Consider the following 10,745-nt stretch of genomic DNA (forward strand, 5'->3'; position numbering starts at 1 on the left):
AGGATCCCAGTCATATTCTGCCCCTTGTAGGCAGGGCTTCACTGAAAATACAACATGACCTTGAGCTACATCATGGCCTCATGATTTCCTTCTCCCAGGAAGGGGCATAGCATTCATCCTTCACCATCTATCCAGTTCTCTCCTCCTCCACATGTCCAGAGTCCTGTGATCAGCAGTAAGTAAAGGGCAGAGCTGCAGAAATAACTGAGCTGCTCTTCCACAAAATAACATGTTTTTCTGAATATCTTGTGAAACAGTCCTCACATTTGCTCACTGCTTGTGTGCTGCCTTCATTAGCACATGACTGACATGAAACTCTTGGTACTTTCAAGACTGGCCCATGAGAAAGGGCAAAAAGGCTAGTGGGGGTTTTAGCCTTATTCTACTGATTTGGCAACAGAAATCTGAAGGGAGTAGACTCATATGGAAACCAAATGGCACCCAGTTTACCTGCTTATTTTGTAATTTTAGTTCATTTCTCATTAGTAATTTTATGAAACCCTAATAACCACAAGAATACTGAATGAGCTATTTTCACTTCTTTTCCAGGTGGGCAGATCTCTGAATTATTTCTCCTCATTAAGTAAAAAAACCTTCCATTTGGTTGGCATGACAGTGACACAGAATTTCTCAACAGATGTTTCAAAGGCTGCTGGAAACTACAGAGCTTTCTGTACGGAAAATAAGGCTCTATACCACCACATTTTTAGGACTTATATGGGTAAAACCCCACTCATTAAGATAAGAGTATGTCTCATTCAGCATCAAATTAATAGCCAGCATTTTCCTAATTCACCATAGCAACAACGATATGATGGTATCAAGGAGTGAGAACAGCCTGGTAAAGCAGACTGTGTTGGATGGTAGATGAAGCAGACAACAGCTTACATTTTACATTTGTTGCATACAGAGCTTTTCTAGTGGCCAGTGCAAGATTAGCAAAAGATATAAGACAATAAAGGGTGGTGTACGATAGTGTCCTCTAACTACCTATGAGAAGTATACATCACATTCTTGCAACTCTCATGAGCCCTACATTTGCCCTCTGGGTGAAGCATTTAGCATTTCAACATCCCAACTAGAAATAATACTGCAGTCTGTTATAAGATCAATGAATCGTGGAGTCCCATATTTTCTTAAGATGTAAAATAGGGAATCAAGAAAAATAAATGAATACATTTTATTGCCTCCAAAACCAGCCAGAGACCTACGTAACAGAGCTCATAGTAAACTGTTGCTACAGGGTAGAATCTGCAAAGATGGTAAATCCCCCAAAAAGTATTGCCTTCAAAATGAAACTAAAGCTATGGAAAAGTTAATTTCATAGTAATATGCAGGATAGCAGGACACCATAGAAGCTGGTGATCATCTAGCCCTCTATGAGATATCTCAGAAGATGGTATGCTTCATTACATTCAGCTGCATTCTCCATTTTGTATGGTGTACATCTGTCTCTGAGGTTTTGTTCTCTCACATGGATGTAATTATGGAACCCTGTTTACATCAGTTGAACAAAAGTGAATATAAAATCTGGAAGAAATTCCAGGTTGTAAGTCCATACACTTGAACAGTACCAGGCTGTCACCTTAAATATTTAATACTCAAAATACTCTACCATCTCTGTCTCACCAAAAAAAAAAAAAAAAAAAAATTTTTTTCCTCTATAACCAAGTGCTATTTTTTATAAAATTGTATGCCCCAAATTATCCTTTCAGAACCACTAAAACCACTGAAAGAAAATAACATTAAGCACAAGAGTGATAAAGTTGTACCATAAACTAATACAATATGTCAAGTCACTGAACAGATCTAATAATTTCCATCACAGTTATGATATCCCTTATCACATTCAACTAACTGGAAAGACAATCAGCAATATGATGACCAAACCAAATCTTTCAAAATTTAGAGAGTGAAAAAAAATGAATATAAATTCAATGTTTTAGAGCAAACTAAGAACAACTTAGTAACATGCGAGAAGCTTGGAAGTGAAAAAACTTGAGATTTTTACTTCATGACAATTGTTTTACACCTAGTACTTACATCATTCCACATTCAATTTATACCAAATTCCACTGACCTCGCATACAATCAAGACAGCAGCAGTGAAAGCCATTTTATCTTATCAAAATAATTTCTTTATGGTCTGTGATAACACAGTCAACATTAGGTACTCACACCTGTTTACCTGTAACTATTCTATAACAGTAGGGCATCATGTCTTGAATAGTATGTGGCTTTAAACACTTTTGAAATTTTGTATGAGTATACACACTAAGCTAGCACCCAACATGCACTTATTCTATTGACACAGAAATAAAAGATGTCCTTGGGTATTCTTAACGCATGAAGTATGAAGGATTCATAAAAAAAGAAATTCCTAGTTACCCTTTCAGTCAAAGAAACTTAGATGAAGGACTCAGAACTTGCACTGAAGAAGTCTTTTTTTTTTTTTTTTAAAGGTACATACATAGCTTTCACACTTCATGTAATTGCAAATGCAATTACAATTTTCCTCCTCTGTGCTTTCAACTCAAGTATGAGCAATATGTGATGATGGGTTAAATTCAGGGCTTGGACTTTTTTTTTTTTCCTTCATATCTATCTTTCATATGACTCCTCTTTGTATTACTCAGAGATAGCACAACAGTGGATAGAAGATTAGAAATTATGTACTTCATAAATACCTATGATACGTTCTGTGTGGTTTTGTTTAAACTATCTTAATCTTATAGAAGCAGGTGGTATATTTGTCCTATTGTCAATCTGAGCATACTAACAACAGGTAAAATTGTTTTTTCAGAGAGGACTAAAAATCTCTACAACAATAATACATACAAATCTTATCCTTCTTGCAACACTTGTGAAATTTCATCATGCTCCTCTTCTCAAGAGGTATCCTAAGACTTTGGGAAAGGAAAAAAAAACCAAAACACACAAACATTAAGAGGAGCACAGTTGATTTAATATCTTCCTCTTCCCAGCCTGAGCCTTTCTAAGCAGTACTTTGAACTGATGCCCTTTTGGATTCAAATAGTATGACTAATAATTGCCATATATGTCTCAAAATCTGCTATGCCCACTAAGCTACAGTGAGTTTTCCCTCCACCTCTTACTACATCAAACACAAGTCACCTTTTCTTAATGATCTCATTCTACACGCAAACCTATTCACCTTGTCTCTCGTTCCTTATGTAGCCTTTAACTGAGTTACAGTAAGCAATCCAGTAGTGTTGCAGTTAGCACGCAGAACAGACATGTTTGTTCTTCTGTTCATTTAAGCCTATTGGGGCTTGTATTAAAGAGCTTTTAAAGATAATTGAGAATCTCAACCTTTTTGTTTACCCAAGCCCTTGAAAAATCTCATCTTCCTTTGACTTTAATCTGGTAAACCTCTGATGTTAGTTGTTAACCTGCTTGTATATATGAACAACTCAAAATTCACTTTACTACAGAGAAGCAGCAAGCCTCTGCTGAGTCTGTTCACATGCAGGGGAGGAGGACCAGAGTGGAAAAAGCAGCTTTATTGAACAAATTTCCATGAACAAATCCTTTACACTTGAAGGGTTTTCACTTACCACAGGATATTTGGAAAAGTTACTGCCTAAAAAACAGTGTAAACATGGAGATGTTTATAGACCAGGAAATATTTAATTGCCAAGAAAAACACAAATAAAAAGATACAGTTTCAAGGAAAACAAAGGTGCTGTTTACTTCACAATTGTCAACGTTTTTGCATTTATAGATATTCTCTTGGTGATGTCAATTTAAGTACCACCTTTCCCACAGATATTTTCACAAGTCACAGAGGTACCACAATAATATGGCACATCCTCGTCCTGTTTCGGCTGGCTGATTTCAGGCATCCACACTTACACCAAAAGCAGCACCTCATTTCTTCTGCTGTTCCAGTGTTTCAGGGTCTGAGTCTCCTTACATGACACACATGCGACCTCAGCAGCGGTTGTTTCCCACCCCCCCACCCCCCCCCACCCCCCACTTGCTGCAGCCTCCAGGGCTCTCCTCCCAGTGAGGCAGCGCAAGGGCTTATGTGGGATAAGACCCCAACCACCAAGTACTTCAGGTAACTGAAACTAACACAGTGACTTTGAAGTTACCTGCAGTGTGTCCCACATTTCCCATGGAGCTGGCATGGGCAAATTTCTAGCACAAAAATCAAAAAAGTGCTCTTAGAGCAGTCAGTGGTGTTCCACAAATAGTTAGAAATGCTGATGCCAAACAGCCACATTTGTACTGATGACCTGGCTATTTATAGTCAGCGGAAAAGCAGCAGCACACTTCCTCTGCTTTCCACTCCAACACTTACACTCTTTAAGGCCTCATTTAGGAACATATCCAGATCACAGCCATTGATCTCTTGCCATCAAATCACCCGCAGCAAAGTGCAAGTATAAAGCAGGAAGCAACTGTGGAGCTCAACTTTGCCTGAATTCACATGGTGCCTTGTTGGCATTCAGAGGAGTTCACATTGCTGCAGCCAAGGTGGACCACCAAGAATAAAAGCCACTGAGGGGCTGCTTGTCTAGCAAGCAAGATCAATATAACTTGTGGCTCCTTCCTTTGACATTCACTGAATCCTTTCACTCTATGCAGAATAAAGTTACCCCTGAGAGGAAACCGAAGTCAATTCACATCTGCCCCACACAAAGTCAGCAGCCTGTTCAAAGTTTCATAGATATCACAATGTGTGTCTAAAGGTCTGAATAACAGGATCCAAAAAATCTTGGAAAGTATGAACAAAGGGTATCTCTGCTGGACTCTAGGGAACCACACGTGTAAATATATGTTTATCATTATTTGTTTTCCTTTTGTAAAAGTCAGGAAAGGTGATATGGGTGAAAGGAAAATGCTAATTGCAGCTCTCTCAAAAAGTCCTTCTCAGGTTCCAAAAAACAGGAGCTAGATTCTCTTCTCAGGTTCAAAGCACCCTCGCTGTGCTGGACCAACAGAGCAGCACAGTTTGAAGTTGAAAAGAAGGATAGTGTGGCTGCTGCTCTTTGAAGAATTGAATAAGAAAGAGTAACATTTAAGAAGCTTGGAAAGGACTTTTAGAAATATACACCTTTTTCTGGGGAAAAAAATATGTATATTTTAAAATGGTAGAAGTTTAATGAAAAGTGGGAAAAGATGTTTTATGAAACTTCATTTTGGTGATCCATTTTCTATGAATAGCACCTTTCTCCCTCATTATTCCTCCCACCCAGGAAAGAGGTTCTGTGGCAGGGCTGATAAAAGAGTCAAATACTTGTATTGATGGATGTGTTTTTAAGCATTGCATGTAGTTGGCAATGACAAATTATTGCTTTGCACATACATGCATACATAGCGTGTGTATATGTGATTGTAGAAATGTATGCACACACATATACACACTTATTCCGTATAGATATTCACATACCACTTGGCTATTTGAGAGACCATACATGTATATATTTATGCACATTAGGTGGAGCAAATTTAGACCTTGGCAGCAATGCATGTATTTAACCTTACATATGCAAATAAACCCATCAGTTTAAACCTGAACAGCAGTAAACATGCATAATTTCCTTCCAGTGACCAAAGCTTTACCTAAGATTTATGTGCAAAATTTTCTTCCTAGCCCACATCAGCAGAAGAGAAATCAAGAGCAGGCCCCATGTATTCCCCTCTACCCCTGAAAAGGGAGAGCATCTCCTACAGCCACAAACATAATGTGAAATTGCCTCTGAGATTTTAGATATCTTAACATAAAATGAATTGTCTAGCTCTGATCACCACAACTAGGAAGTGTTACTGCTGAACCAAACACTGTTTTTGTTTGTATCCTAGTATTTTTTGAACATTAAGAGCATTACTGAGGGTGGTCAGTATCATATCAGAACAAAAAATTCAGCCAGCCCAGCACCTTGTTTTTCATGGTGGTGAAAACCAAAAGAAAAACACCACAACCAACAAAAAAAATAAGAGTAGAGCAAGCACATATTTATTTTGTTTCATTCTTTGCCCTGATACCATTTGTTTTAAGGTCTCTTCCTTGCATGACTCCCAAGAGTACAGCCTGGATTGTCATGATCTGATATCACTTCACACTGTTTTTTACAGATGCAAATCCACAAAGACCAGGCTGTACAGAGTTTAATAAGCAGTGCATGAAAGGGCTGAAGCTAAATTCATCTCCGGACAGGAGACTGCTTTAGAGTAGGATCATGCCTTCTGCCAAGCAGGGACAAGCTGGAAGACAGGGGTGGGGGTTGAGGACTTAAGATGTCTTCCCCTATCACAGGGACAGCCCCCAAAAGAGAGCAGCTGTAAAGCAACACAGGCCATGAGAAACAAAAGCACAGGATAAGGAAATCCACATGTGATCCCACCTCTTTGCACATTTGATGTTCAACCACTAGAACTGAGCCAGCATGGAGAGAAAAACCCCGTGCTGATGATTTTGACCTAAAGACAATTACTCTCCCCACACACTATGACGAAATTGGGAGGGAGACCCTAGTTTCCTGATTTTGTCCCCTTTCTACTCCCAGGAGTATGTGATTAGGCAAATACCCCTTAATAGGGTCATTTTACTGCTAGACCCCATACTAATATGAGAACACACCATGTTGAGATTTCTGCTGACCATTTTAAAATTTGAGAAGCTGTAAATGAAAGCCAGTTCTGAACTTCTTCTACGTGACAAATTTCACCTTCTGTTGCTGCACTGGACTGGATACAGGCACAGACTCACAAAATGGTTGAGGCTGGAAAGGACCTCCAGAGGTCACCTTGTCGGGCTACCCCCTTGCTCAAGCAGGGTCACCTAGACCTGGTTGCCCAGGACCATGTCCAGATGACTTCTGAATACCTTGAAGGAGTGAGACTTCACCAGCTCTCAGGCCAATCGTTCCATTGATTAAATTAGTAGGAGTTACATACACACATGACTAAATGGGAGGAAAACATGAGACAGAAGAGCTAAGAGTCCTGGACCTCCTTCTCCCCTACCACAAGTTTGTGGTTTGTGCCCTGTGACTCCATACCCAGAAACTGCTGCTTGTTAGGGCTATTCCCAGCCCTGGCTGTTTTTACACCTCTCAGTCCAATCTTGCATGAATCACTCCAGGTACTTCTCAGCCCCCACAGTCAAAACATATATAAGCTGACATGGTCTGAAAATACCGTGTCATTGTTTTAGCAGATATGACTCCTACACAGAAGCTGCCAGGGTGGATGAGATCAATGTTCAGCACAATCTTCTATCCCAACTCAGAGAGTAAACAGGACTGAGAGCTGTGAAAGAAAGGACAAAAGACCTTCAGTGGACAATTAGGCAGAACTATCCCACTCTGGGCAAACTCCTGCTAATTTCACGCAGTCAGCTTACGCCCTTGGAGCATACAGACTCATCTCCCTTATGAACTTTTACCCCAACTAACAAAACTGCAGGTATTTTTATTTGTCACATGCAAGGCTAAGTCTTCATTTCTGTGATACTAAATTCACTGTCTCAGCTGTAAAGCCCTTCAGACTCTGCTTTTTCTGGTGCAGAGACCATGCATTCTTTTATGTATAAATGGGACAGTGCTGAGAGGAAGCACATGCTGCTTGGAAAGACAATGTCAAATGTAGTAACACTGGTTTGTATTGACATTTCAAAACATTAAATTTGCTCAAGAAAATTCCCCTCCTTATTACACGCACCACTGTACGGCTTTCTCATGAACTACCCTCTTGATGAAAAACAGAAAGCAGGAAAATCCCATGTGGTTTCACATGGGATCCACCCGGGGAAACAGGGAGTTGCACAGATAATCTAATAGTCTTGAGTAGCAATCTTCCACATTTAACAAGGTATGTCCAGGGCAATGTGCCAAATAGAAACATTGCATTTGAATCGCACTGAACTGAATAGAGTACCACTACGTTTATCTTGCCTTGTTCAAGTTACGTTATTTTCCATATCTGTAGCTGTGATACTCACTCTATTACTGAATTTATTAATGGATAACATCCCATGTAAACTCATTAGCATTGTTTATGTTCAGATCTTCATAGAGTGCTAGAAAGAACAGTCAATAGATTTGGTCTCCAGTGAAAGTATTAGGTTTCCTCAACAAAAGTAACATGAAATGCACAATCAAAAAGGGAAGTTTGCAGTTAAAGCACTTTTCTATCCTTCCTCATAAAAATCACTGGAAATAATGAAAATTCATAGACTCACATAGAAATAGTTTGGACTTAAAGTCATCTAGTTCATATCTTCTCCCAAGGTAAGATTAATTATACGTAATTTAAGTCACCTAATCTATCCCTCCATTTCTGCAGTGCTGTCCTTTATTATAGTTGCATGTGTATGTGATGTTTTACTTAGCCTAAGTCACTAGGTATCTACAGTCTATCATACATCACTATTAAAATTAATCATCTTAATATTGAGAACATCTGCTCATCCTATTTTCCTTCTAACAAACTCCTTTTTAACCCTAATTGTTCACATTCCTGGTGTTTATCTCACCAACATACAGTTTAGAGAACTTGTCTTAAATATCTCAGCACAGCTGATGCAAATTTGCACAGTAGTTTTCTGTGCATTTCCCCACCTCTATACTTATACACTGGCATTTGAAAATGGTAGGTCAGTCTAGCAGCTCTCACCAAGCAATAGCACTGCAGTGCTGGTAAATAGAAATAAATTGTTAAGAACAAAACTCAAAGGAAAAAAAATATAGGTTTTATATATATATATATATACACACAGAGCAAATAATTTTTTTAAAACCCAGCAAACTACACTTGCAAAGCCTATGTTTTGCATCCACTGCATTCCTTTCCAGTTCTGCAGTTCCAACCGAAGAACAGATCAAGTTAGGTCATTACTCGCAGGAGCATGATTCATTCCTCCTAGGAGCCATAAAGTCAAAAACCATAAAATGTAAAGCTTGTTTCAGGTTTCTGTTGAGAATGCTTTTGTCCCATTCAGGTATGGGTTCTGCCTCTTCACAAATGAAATCAGTTGTATTAAATTAAACAAAGACATTCCTGAGGAATCCAAGTGAAGTGTGACTAAATTCTTGTCTCCAGTACCTCTCAAGCACTGTTAAAAATTAGACTTCCTTTAGTTATTCTAGCAACAGAAAAATCTTGTCCCAACACGGGGTGTTAAGTCCCCTATTGGTTTTAATGGATTCCTTAATAACATTTCTCTTTTGTACTTCCCAGCATGTAGGTTTTTTTAGTAGAATTCATTGTTGAGGCTGTTTGCCCTAAGGACAAATGTCTATTTTCCTTTCTCAACCAAAAATCCTGTTGACATGACCAAGAAACTATCTCGCCAAAAGAATGGGCATGAACTGTGGGGCATTTCAGATAATTAAAAAAAAAAACCTGGCAAAAGCTCTGAATCAAGAATTCAAATGATGTACATCCAATGTTAGAATTACACCACTGCTTCTCAGGACTGAACCTAAATAAATATCAGGATCCTCAACACCGCTACTGACATTATATTAGCCTGAATAATAGTTCCCTTCCTCCTTAACCCAAGAAAGTCCCAGCACAGTGTACATGAAATATAACAGTGATTAGGGACCAGGAACATCACCACAAATTCCAGAGATTAGTGCCTGCAGATCAGGAACTCAGATGGCTGGGGAAGGCTTTTTATCTGCCACTAGAAAACATATGCAACATTGATTCCACTGTTTCATGTTGGGCTTCTGTTTCTTTTGGCTTGTGCTTGCAGTCTCAAATGCCACAATACTGATGAATGCTCAAAGACCATATGATATCACTAACACAGTGCAAACCAAACAAATCCCAAGATGTCGAGCAATGGAGTTGAGCTCAATGCCCCCGTAAACCCATATACCCTGGTTTCTTGGTGCAATCAAATGTTGGTTGAGAAAAATACATGTTATTGCAATTAGAAAGGCTGCCCTGGAGTTCCTCCCATCTCTCCATCACTTTATAAAAGTTAGTGCTAAAATGTAGTAAACAGGCATCAATAGAGATAATATTCATCTCTAGAAATGAGCAACCGCTGGCTTTGCAAAGCCACGTTGACATTTTGCCACCCTGCTCTGCTGCCAGTAAAATTTGGTAATTTAACGAAGCAGAGATCTAACAAATGTGCAAACCTCAGTGGACTATTCAGCATCAAGGTTTGTATTACAGTGTGTGAAAAAAGGATTAAAGTAGTACTTTTTAGTTATAGAAAACCATGAGCACTGGATTAAAGCACAATGGAGCTGGCAAGAAGGATACAGTATAGAATTTAGTGGTAACCTGGCTCTATCAGGCCCTACAGCTTTAATTTCAATACACCATTTTCTTTTTAATCCCTTGTTTCCCAGCAGTAATGCTGTTAGAGTGTCCACCAGGCTGTGGCTATTTACATAAAAATTAGGCAAGTATCTTTAATAAGGAAAAAATTTCATGGCTGCTGGATATTAGAAAGGTTTCATAACTTTGAACCCTGCTGCTTCTGCGAATCTCTACTAAGTTTAAAAGATCAGGAGAAGAACTCCCCTTCGCTTACAGCAGTGAGCAAAATCTTCCAGCCATTATCTGCCACAGCAAGAACTTCACGTTGAAAGCTCAGAAGCTTAGCAAGTGTGTCTGCACCAAGTTAACATTTTGTTGGTTATAAAACAGAGAGCAGATCTTCAGCTGGTGTACATTGCCAATCCTACCCTAACTTCAAAATACTACTTCTGGTTTATATTCGCTGTGCAACAGAAATAGCTGATGGATAG

Source organism: Strix aluco, chromosome 1 (genome assembly GCF_031877795.1).
Source record: "Strix aluco isolate bStrAlu1 chromosome 1, bStrAlu1.hap1, whole genome shotgun sequence".
NCBI lineage: Eukaryota > Metazoa > Chordata > Aves > Strigiformes > Strigidae > Strix > Strix aluco.